Here is a 12,207-nt window from a genome sequence, read left to right on the forward strand (position 1 = left end):
TTGACAGTTAATCCAGCTTCCCATCCCTAAATCCAGGCAACCACTAAGCTACTTTCTAACTCAATAAATTAGCCTTTTCTGAACATATCATATAAATTATGTCTTTCTTATAATTAGCATAATCTTTTAGGTTTCTCCATGATGCAGAATTTGTAAGTGGTTGACTATTTTAATTGTTGAATAATATTCAATTACATGAATATACCACATTTTGTCTATTAACTAGTTGACATTTGGGTTATTTTTAGTTTTTGGCTATTGTAAATAACGCTGCTACGAGCATTCACATACAAGCCTTTGTGTGGACTTGTTTTCATTTCTCTTGGATAGATGCCAAGGAGTGGGGCTGCTGGCTTGTATGGTAGTTTCATGTTTAACTTTTTGAGAAACTTCCAAAACTGTTTTTGAAAATAGCTACATTTTACATTCCCACCAGCAATGTATGAGTGTTTCCATTTCTCTACATTCTCACAAACATTTGTTACTGTAATTTATTATAGTCATTCCAGCAGGGGTGAAATGGTGTCTCATTGTGGTTTTAATTTGCACTTCTCTATGGAGTAATGCTGTTGAGCATTTTATCCGTGTGCTCAGTAGCCATTCCTGTATATTCTCTGGTAAAATATGTTTATATATTTTGCCCAGTCTTGACTAGGTTATTTATCTTATTTAGTTTTCCAAGTTATTTGTATATTCTGGATGCAAGTCCTTTATCAGCTATGTGTTTTGACCCCATCTATTGCTTGTATTCTTATTTTCAGACTTAAAGTGAAAAAGTTTTGAATTTTGATGAAGTTCAACTTACCACTTTTTCTTTTATGAGCTAAGCCTTTGGTCATATGTAAGAAATCTTTGCCTAACCTAAGGTCTCAAATATTTTCTACAATATTTTATTCTAAAAGTTTTATTGTTTTAGCATACATTTAAGACTATGATTTTACATATGGCATGAGGTAAGGGTATAAGTCCATCTTTTTTGCATATGGATATTCAATTGTCCCAGTGACCATTTGTCGAAAAGATTATCCTTTCCCCAATGACTTTTCTTGGCATATTTGTCAAACATCAATTTGCTATAAAGATTTATTTCTGAACTCTTGTGTTTCATTGACCTATATGTCTACCCTTATGCCAGTACCACTCTGTCTTAATAATCGTTATTAATAGTAAGTTTTGAAATTGGGAAGCAAAAGTCTTCCAACTTTTTCTTTCTCAAAATTGTTTTGTCTTTTCTGTGTGTTTTGCATTTCTACATAAATTTTAGTATCTACTTGTCAAATTACGCAAAAAAGCCAGCCAGAATTTTGATGGGGACTATATTGTATCCATAGCTCAATTAGTAGAGAATTTTTATCTTAATATTGAATCTTCCAATCCACAAAGATGGAACGTCTCTCCATTTATTTAGGTCTTCTTTAATTGCTTTCAGCAAAGTTTTGCAATTTTCAATGTACAAGTCTTACACTTCTTTTGTTAGTCATACCTGAGACTGGGAAGAAAAAGAGGTTTAATTGGACTTAAAGTTCCACATGGCTGGGGAGGCCTCAGAATCATGGTGGGAGGTGAAAGGCATTTCCTGAGTTAGTTGACTCAGTGGCTTAATGTTATCTTCAAGGAACAGGTTTCTTCTTCCTCTCCTTTATTCATTCTGCAATTTTGGCTTCATCATCAGAATGTTATAAACATTTCTTTTACAATTCTAGCAACACACTGAGATGCAACAATTTCTAGGTGGAAAAAAAGAGCATAACTTCCAACATAAACTTTCTGTATACTAATACTTTGCATATTCAGGTAGAACAAATTCAGATGAAGAGGGAGACAAAACATAAGGCAGAAATAAATAAATGTTCATCTGATTTCATTACGCATAAAAAAGAGGATGGCTGGGATAGATTGTATTATTGATCAAAATATTTAGTGCTCCTTGCAGAAGGATTACAGATTCTCATATCCTTTATCCTTGAAGTCATACTTGGCTAGGTGATTTAATTTGGCCAAGTGCACATTTCGCTTCCAAACATAAGCCATAAAACTCCCTGAATGGTTCTATTGTAGTATTTTCCTTCTGCCACAATACAAAAAAAAAAAAAAAAAAAAGACCCAGGAAAAAAACACAATGTCCCAAATAGTAGCTGTTTCTTTAACCTATGTTTGGGAATGAAGGTGATGGGAAAAGTCACAGCTAGCCCTTGAAAAACAAGCAAAGTAAGAAATAAACTTTTGTTAATTATGAGTTTGTGAAATTTGGAAATTGTTAGCACTATATAACTTTGTATAAGTTGACTGACATCAAAACTGGTACCAGGAGTGGGGTGCTGCTTGAACAGAACTTCACATGGCATTGGCTTTGGGATTAGGCAGCAGGTGGAAGGGAGATGGTTACTGGCAGATAGAAACAAGGTGACATGTTTTACAGTAGCAAAACTTTGGGGAAAATTGATACCCACAATTTAAAAGTTAGATAATGGAAACAATAAGCATGTGGCCTTAGGTGAAAAAGTTGAAATCACAAATGTTAGGGGCACATTTTCTTGCTGTTGCCTGCAGTCATAAAACAAAACAATTCAGAAAAGAACTGGCCAGTTTGCAAGCAGAAATGAAAGAGAGAATATCAGAATTTCTGTGAGTTGCAGAATTGGAAAATGCAATCAGTTCTCAAATCTCACTACTAAGCTCTAACTATAAATCTAGAATTGATGAAACTTTAAGTTCAATACTTAATGTAAACATTGCATTCAACAAATACTTGAATAATTAAGATGGCATTCAGTAATTTTAGTTGAAAAGGATAGCTTTGGAAAGAGATAAAGATGTGATTATGCACAAAACCAATTAATTATCCACATATCAGCTATATATCTATAGAGACAGTAACATGTCTAGAGATAGAGACAGATGAAAAAACTTGGCATAACTATTGGCACATGGAATTGACAAGAATCAAATATTAAATCTAAGATGTTTATGAGAAATTTTGTACTGACAAAAGAGCCATATGCTGCATTAAAAGATGCTGTTTCAGACTTAAATCAACTTTTACATTACAACTTTAATGAGTAGGAGGGAAGGTGAGGAAGCCACAAAGCCCCCAAGGAAGGCATATTCTCCAGTCCCCTTTTCAGATGTGGCCAAGAAGGATCATGAAAAAGAAGGTGAGCAAAAAGCCATGGAGAAAAATGTCCTCAGAAGCTACTCTTAGGGAGCATAAACAGTGACTAATCAAGAAACATTCCTCACCTCCAGGGTAAGCGGCCCTTACGGAGTCTGTAGGATTTCAGAATATATATGACCTAATGACTGTTATGCCTCCCATTCTTCCCCTTTGAAGAATGGGAGACTTTATTCCAGTTTGTTGAAATGCAATTATCCATCCCTCTTCCACCTTTGTATATTAAACTTATGGAAAATAGATAATTCACCTTTTTTTAGCTCTTAAGTCTCTGGACCAGAGGAATCACATTCATGCTTTACAGAGAGACTATCACAATTATCTTGAACTTTGAGCCTGATATTGTGATTGGATGCGATGATTGAGTTTTCTTCTTTAGGCAGAGACTGAGTATATTTTGCATGTAGAAGAGAAGCAATGGAAAACCAAATATCGCATGTTCTTAAAAGTGGGAGCTAAACTATGAGGACACAAAGAAATAAGAATAATATAACAGGTTTTGGGGATTGTTGGGAAGGTTAGGAGAGGGATAAGAGATAAAAGACTATATATTGGGTATGGTGTACACCACTCTGTTGATGTGTGCACTAAAATCTCAGAAATCACCACTAAAGAAGTTACCTATGTAACCAAGACCCACCTGTACCCTATAAACTATCGAAATTTTAAAAAATTTCAGTTAAAAAAAAAACAAAGAAAAAAACCACACATTGTATAGCTGTACAAAAATATTTCTTCTTTATAGCCTTATGCTATAAGATTTTTTCTATTTTTAATTTTTTTGTTTATTTTTTAAATGTTTTTGCTAAAAACTAAGACACAAACACACACATTAGCCTAAGTCTGCATGTCAGGATCATCAAGACACCACCATGCAGCAGAAATTTTTCAGCCCCACTGCAATCTTACGGGACCACTGTCATATATGGTCACGACAATCAGTTGTTTACCAGAACATCATTATGCAGCATCTGACTGAATTTCTGACCTTTAGATTCCTTAAATACATCTATGAAGACCATAATATACAAAGGAATACTTTGTTTCTGTAATGAATTCCAAAGTCTAAAAAGTTAGAAAAAGACATCTTTTAGGGCAGGGCCTGACTCAACTCTTATCTGCCCACCCAAACCTACACAAATTAGTAACATCCTTTCTTCTTAAATATATGTAACATACGAATAAATGATACTTTTATCTCAAAGTTCAACTAGAAAACCTGCAGTTCCCACTACTCTGAAAAAATGATGCTGTTATAAAAAAGTATCCCAAAATTTTTAACTCAAAATTTCAAAAATGATGCTATTATCTCAAAATTCAGCTAGAAAACTTGCAGTTCCCAATACACTTGAACAGTTTAACCTTATAATACACAAGCCCTGTATACTATGTTCATATTTGCATGCATTCCCAAATTAAAATAATTTGTTATAGATTAAAAAGCCAAGATGCATCCTTTGGGTTTCTTTTATACAAATGGTTTTTAATATCATATATTGAATGTTTTTATACACCAAAGCAGCTTCTAAATTAAATCCATTCTGTTCACAGCATGTTGCAACTAAATACAACTATTTGAGGCAGAAAAGGAGACAGGTTGCCCTTAACAATGTACATTTTGGTTGAATATGGCAACAAAAGGAAGTGGTTGTTAGAGCATTAATGTCATATGTATCAGTATATTTCAACTCGCAATGGAAATCAATATGTGTAAATTTCATATTTTATTGGATTAACATTATTTATAACACTATCTAGATGTTCTTATATGTTGAAAAGTTTACCTAAGATTATATTATAAAGAAAATCATATTTCCAGCACTGGTTCTACTGTTTATAAACAGGATTGCTTTCTGGCAAACTAAAGAATGAATTCCTAAATAAGTAAATAAACAGAAAACAAAGCTGCCAAAGTCTCTTTGCAGATTTACATTTCTCCGTTTAGTGTTTACATTTTACCCTAAAGGACTTACAAGGAAATTATTGTGAAAAATATAAGGACTGGAAAAAGCCCAAACAAGACAATGAAAGAGATAAACGAATGAGGGGAAAAAGTGAGGAGGGTAAACTAAAAAGCCAAAAAAATTCAGTAAGAGTTAAGTAACCTCATTCTAATATCATATCAGGAGAGTAGCAGATTGCCTAAGCAATACAACACAGAGATTAATTTTTGCTCTATACAAGTCTGAGCCCTATTTTCAATACAATCATTTTATTATCTAAATACAGCTACAATTAATTTCAATTTAGCTGAATGCATTATCCACAATTATCCACTTGAAAGATTGTCTGTAGTCTCCTGCCTTAGCTATTAAAATTGTCAGGCCAACCGAGAAAGAGTAGGACTAGGTAGAAACCAAAGATAGCAGTGGTGGACAGTACCAGGGCCTATGTATTTCCAATCACATCCCCAACAAATGCAGCGCAACATCAGTCACTTGAACATGGGATCTGAATTATAAAATATTTTAAAATAATCATATTTTATACTTTAGATATATAAAATAAAGCTAGTTGATGACAGCAGCAGCAAAAAAGATACGATTTTGAGGCCGGGCACAGTGGCTCACGGCTGTAATCCCAGCACTTTGGGAGGCCAAGGCAGGTGGATCACGAGGTCAGGAAATCGAGACCATCCTGGCTAACATGGTGAAACCCCATCTCTGCTAAAAAAATAGAAAAAATCAACCAGGCGTGGTGGCGGGCACCTGTAGTCCCAGCTACTCAGGAAGCTGAGGCAGGAGAAAGGCGTGAACCCAGGAGGTGGGGCTTGCAGTGAGCTGAGATCACATCACTACACTCCAGCCTGGGTGACACAGCAAGATTCCATCTCAAAAAAAAATTAAAAAAAAAAAAAATGATTTGGGGTAAATATGTTTCGACATGCAGCATATTATATGCAAGTGGTACATCTTTTACTCTGCACTTTCACCCCCATGCTCACAGCCACATTTAAAAATTTCATCCAGGCTGGGCATGGTGGCTCATGCCTGTCATCCCAGCACTTTGGGAGGCTGAGGTGGGCTGATTACCCGAGGTCTGGAGTTTGAGACCAGCCTGGCCAACATGGTAAAACCCCATCTCTACTAAAAATACAAAAATTACTCAGGCTTGGTGGTGTGTGCCTGTAATCCCAGCTACTCAGGAGGCTGAGGTAGGAGAATCACTTGAACCCAGGAGGCGGAGGTTGCAGTGAGTCAAGATTTTTGCACCACTGCCCTCCACCCTGGGCAACAGAGCAAGACTCCATCTCAAAAAAAAAAAAAAAAAAAAACTTCATCCATTCCATTCTACAAGATACGTTACCTCCTCCCAGAAGGCCTAATTTATACATCTCATGGCATTTTTCGAAAAGCAGTGCGGGCAATTTAGCATGGGCTTACCTCTTAATGTATGGCTTTGAGCAAGTTGCTTATTCTGTCTCTGCCCTACTCTGCTTATTTGTAAAATAGGGATTAAATTAATATCTACTTCTTAGTATAGTTGTGAGAATTAGAAGAAAGAATGCATATAAGGCACCTAGATTAGGACCTCACACATATTAGTTTTTGGTTCATTTTAGCTCTCTTAAATGGAGAGAAAGCAGAGGATAAACTGCATTGTTGACTGTTGTATTCCATACCTAACACAGCGTCTGGCATCTAGTGGCTCTCAAATATTACCTTTGAAAGAATAAAGACCTCTTTCTGGAATTCTTATAATTAGGGTGAAAGGAGGAAGAAGAGCCAGCAAAATAGTTCCAATTGGAGGTAAGCAGTTAGTTTTTAAAACTGAAGAAAGTTCAGAGTCTGAGTCTCTGAGGGTAGGGGTGGTGGCACTTGATTCTATGGTCAGTGAATTAAAGCAACTTGTTTCCCCTGGGGATTATATTAGAAGAAAATGGATCACAGTAATAAAATATAAACAGACCCAAAATCTCTGGTTAAATCTGGTTAATACAAACTGGTCATCAGGAAAGAGTAGCAAATTTATTACCATAAAGTGTTGTGTAATAAATATGGCTAGAATGTACTTTAGATATGTCCAAAGACCATTAAAAATGGTTTTACAGAAAGTTTGTTAAAATTTCAGAGTCTTTTCATGAAAGGCTGCCTTACCCAAATTATCAGTGAAGAGACCTTTATCTTGAAACACTTTCTTTGACCTTTTCTTGGTTTTTCAAGGGCTTTTCAGTTAATTAAGGTGTATTTAAAGCCTGTGACTAAAAAACTAAAATGTGGGTTTGAAGATGGCGGATAGGCAGCAGGACGAACTTGCAGCTCCCACTCAGACAGACAGAGCAGCACGTGGACACTCACATGGTGAACTTTTGCTTTAAGAACTACCGCAGGAACATACCAGGAAAGCCAAGGGAATCCACAGACCCTCTGAAGGAAGTGGCTTGCCGCTGCAGACTCTATGAGACAGCCAAAAAACTATGAGTGCCCAAAGTGTGAGCAGGGGGGAAAATCCACCCCTGAACACACATCCTCATTGGGGACCTGAAAGTCCAGATTACAGGAGAAGGATTTAACCTTACCTGTAGCTGAGATGAATTTAGAGAGCCAAGTGAAATATAGATGAAGGGGAAGCAGTGGGAAGAGCAGTGTGGGCCCTCTTGGTCCCCAGGGAAGCCATTTCTGACTTTCCCTCACAGGAGTCCTTGGGGGAGGGCTGCCAGTGGAATTGGGGAAGGACCACAAGAAGGAGGAAACTTACAGCTAAACTTTGTAATAGTCTTGACAGAAAATGAATTTTCCTGGACAGAATCTCACGGAGGGAGGCAAACGGGGAGCACAGATATGAGCACAAAAGCTGTGGCAGGCAGGGAGGTGTGAAACCTGAAAGCCCTGCTTGCTTTCTCAGTGGAGAGGCTTGTAGCCTGGGGCAGAATCTCAGCCCTGCTCACTGGCTGCCTGGATATAAACACGGTGCTGCTGGTGAGGCACAGTGGAAGTGAGACTGGCCTTTCTGGCTGTGTGGGAGCTGGATGAGGCCTGTCATTGCTAGTTTTCCCTCACTTCCTTGGTGACCTGTATGACACAGCACAGGAGCCATAATCCTTCTGGGAACATAACTCCATTGGTCTGAGAATCACACCCCCCATCCCCCACAGTGGCCACAGCAAGCCCCCCACAAGGAGAATCTGAGCTGAAACACGCCTAACCCTGTCCCAACCTGATGATCTTTTTCTATTCACCCTGGTAGCCAAAGACAAAAGACATACTCTTTCAGAAGCCCTACGCCCTACCCACCACCTCAGAAACCTGAGTACTCATCTAGGCAACCCTAGGGTAAACTTGTGTCCTCCCAGGAAGCCCTCTGTTGACGCTCTCTTGAAAGCGCCACCTCCCGGCTGGAGACCAACCAACATAAAACATTACAGCAACTCATAAAAGAACAACCCTGCCCCAAGAATGGAGAAAATAACAACTAATTTCATGGCCTGTAACAACCTGGCTAATCAGAGATCCTGAGTCTGTCTACGTGACAACTTTACTGCCAGCACAATCAGCACTGGATGTGGCTCACTAAACAAAACTACAACCAATGACTCATTTCACTCCCTTCCTACCTCTACCCGAGCAGGTGCTAGTATCCACAGCTGAGAGACCTGGAGACCTGAAGACAGATCACATCACAGGACTCTTTGCAGACACTCCCCAGTACCAGCCTGGAGACTGGAAGCTCTGCTGGGTGGCTAGATCCAGAAGAGAAATAACAATCACTGCAGTTCGGCTCCCAGGAAGCCCCATCCCTAGGGATGGGGAGAGTACCACATCAAAGGAGCACTCCGTGGACAAAAGAATCTGAATAGCCCCTGAGCCCCAGATCTTTCCTCTGACATAGTCTACCTAAAATGAGAAGGAACCAGAAAAACAATTTTGGTAATATGACAAAGCAAGGTTCTTTAACACCCCCAAAAGATCATACTAGCTCACCAGCAATGGATGCACATCTAGTTGAAATCTCTTGAATTGACAGAAAAAGAATTCAGAAGGCCAATCATTAAGCTACTCAAGGAAGGACCAGAGAAAGGTGAATACCAACTTAAAGAAATAAAACAAAAAGATACAGGGTATGGACCAAAAAATCTCTAGATAAATAGACAGCCTAAATAAAAACCATAACTTATCTCTGGAATTGAAGGTCACACTTCGAGGAATGCAAAATACACTGGAAAGTCTCAACAACAGAATCAAACAAGTAGAAGAAAGAACTTCAGAACTCAAAGACAAGGGTTTTGAATTTATTCAATCCAACAAATACAAAAAAAATTTTCATTTTTAAAAATTCTAAGTCTCCAAGAAGTTTGAAATGATGTTAAACAACCAAACCTAAGAACTGCTGTTCCCAAGGAAGAAGATATATCTAAAAGTATGGCAAACATATTTAAGGGAATAGTTAAGGAAAACTACTCTGCCCTTACTAAAGATCTAGACATCCAAATACAAGAAGCTCAAAGAACATCCGAAAAATTCATTGCAAAAAGATCATTGCATAGGCACATACTCATCAGGTTATCTAAAGTCAAGATGAATGAAAGAATCTTAAGAGCTGTGAGGCAAAAGGATCAGATAACCTACAAAGGAAAACCTATCAGATTAATAGCAGATTTCTCAGCAGAAACACTACAAGCTAGAAGGGACTGAGGTCCTGTCTTTAGCCTCCTGAAACAAAACAATTATCAGCCAAGAATTTTGTATCCAGCAAAACTATGTTTCATAAATGAAGGAAAGATACAGTCTTTTTCAGACAAACAAATGTTGAGAGAATTCACCACTAACAAGTCAGCACTACAAGAACTGCTAAAAGGAACTCTAAAGCTTGAAACAAATCCTCAAAATACACCAAAATAGAACGTCCTTAAAGCATACATCTCAGGGGATCTATAAAACAAAAACAAATAACAAAATTGAAAAACAAAAACAAGGTATTCAGGCAACAACTAGCATGATGAATAGAATAGTACCTTCATACTGAATGTAAATGGCCTAAATGCTCCACTTAAAAGATGCAGAATGGCAGAATGAATACAAATCCACCAACCAAGTATCTGCTGTCTTCAAGAGACTCACATAAATGATTCACATAAACTTAAGGTAAAGGGGTGGAAAAAGATATTCCATGCAAATGTACACCAAAAGCAAGCAGGAGTAGCTATTCTTATATCAGACAAACAGACTTTAAATCAACAACGGTTTAAAAAGACCATAAGGAACATTATACAATGATAAAAGGATTAGTCTAACAGAAAAATATCATAGTTGTAAATCAATATACACCTAATACTGGAGCTCCTAAATTTATATAAAAATTAATACCAGACCTAAGAAATGAGATAGATGGCAACACAATTAATAGTGGGGGGCTTCAATGCTCGATGACAGCACTAGACAGATCATCAAGACAGAATGTCAACAAAGAAACAATAGACTTAAACCATACCCTAGAACAAATGGACTTAACAGATGTTTACAGAATAAATGCAGAATATACATTTTATTCATCAGCACAAAGAACATTCTCCAAGATAGACCATATGATAGGCCACAAAACAAGTCTCAATAGATTTAAGAAAATCAAAATTATATCAAGTACTCTCTCAGACCATAGTGGAATAAAACTGAAAATCAACTCCAAAAGAAGCCTTCAAAACTATGCAAATACATGAAAATTAACTTGCTACTGAATGATTGTTAGATCAACAATGAAATCAATATGAAAATTAAAAAATTATTTGAACTGAATGATAATAGTGACACAACCTATTAAAACCTCTGGGATACAGCAAAAGCAGTGCTGAGAGGAAAGTTCATGGCATTAAATGACTAACTCAAAAAGTCTGAAAGAGCACAAATAGACAATCAAAGGTCATACCACAAGAAACTAAAGAAGCAAGAACAAGCCAAACCCAAACCCAGCAGAAGAAAAGGAATAACCAAGATCAGCGCAGAACTAAACGAAATGAAAATAAACAAACAAAAAAACCCCACAAAAGATAAGTGAAACAAAAATCTGGTTCTTTGAAAAACTAACCAAAATTGAAAGACTATTAGTAAGATTAACCAAGAAAAGAAAAGATCCAAATAAGCTTGATTAGAAATGTAACAGGAGATATTACAACTGATACTTCAGGAATACAAAAGACCATTCAAAGCTACTACAAACACCTTTACACAAACAAACTAGAAAACTTAGAGGAGATGGGTAAATTCCTAGAAATATACACCCCTCCTAGATTAAACCAGGAAGAAATATAAACTATGAACAGATGAGATCGAAGCAAGACTGGAATGGTAATAAAAACACTGCCAACCAAAAAAATTCCAGAACCAGACCAATTCACAGCTGAATTCTCTCAAACTTTCGGAGAATAATTGGTACCAATTCTATTGACACTATTCCAAATGACAGAGAAAGTGGGAATCCTCCCTAAATCATTTTGTGAAATCAGTATCACCCTAATAGCAAAATCAGGAAAGGACATAACAACAACAACAAAAACTACAGACCAATGTCTTTGATGAACACACAGATGCAAAAACCTTCAACAAAATACTTGTTAACCACATCCAATAGCATATCAAAAAGATAATCCACCATTATCAACTGAGTTTCATACCAGGGATGCAGGGGTGTTTTAACATATGCAAGTCAATAAATGTGATACACCACATAAACAGGAGTAAAAACAAACACCACATGATCATCTCAATAGATGCAGAAAAAGCATTTGACAAAATCCACCATCGCTTTATGATAAAACCCTCAGCAAAATCAGCATAGAAGGGACATACCTCAAGGTAATAAAACCCATCTAACATCATACTGAACAGGGAAAAGATGAGAGTACTCCTCCTGAGAACTGGAACAAGACAAGGATGGCCACTTTCACTACTTCTATTCAACATAGTACTAAAAGTCCTAGCCAGAGCAATCAGACAAGAGAAAGAAATAAAGGGCAACCAAATTGGTAAAGAGGTAGTCAAACCGTCACTGTTTGCTGATGATATAATCGTATACCTAGAAAACCCTAAAGATTCATCCAAAAA

Source organism: Colobus angolensis, unplaced genomic scaffold (genome assembly GCF_000951035.1).
Source record: "Colobus angolensis palliatus isolate OR3802 unplaced genomic scaffold, Cang.pa_1.0 Scaffold26, whole genome shotgun sequence".
Lineage (NCBI taxonomy): Eukaryota > Metazoa > Chordata > Mammalia > Primates > Cercopithecidae > Colobus > Colobus angolensis.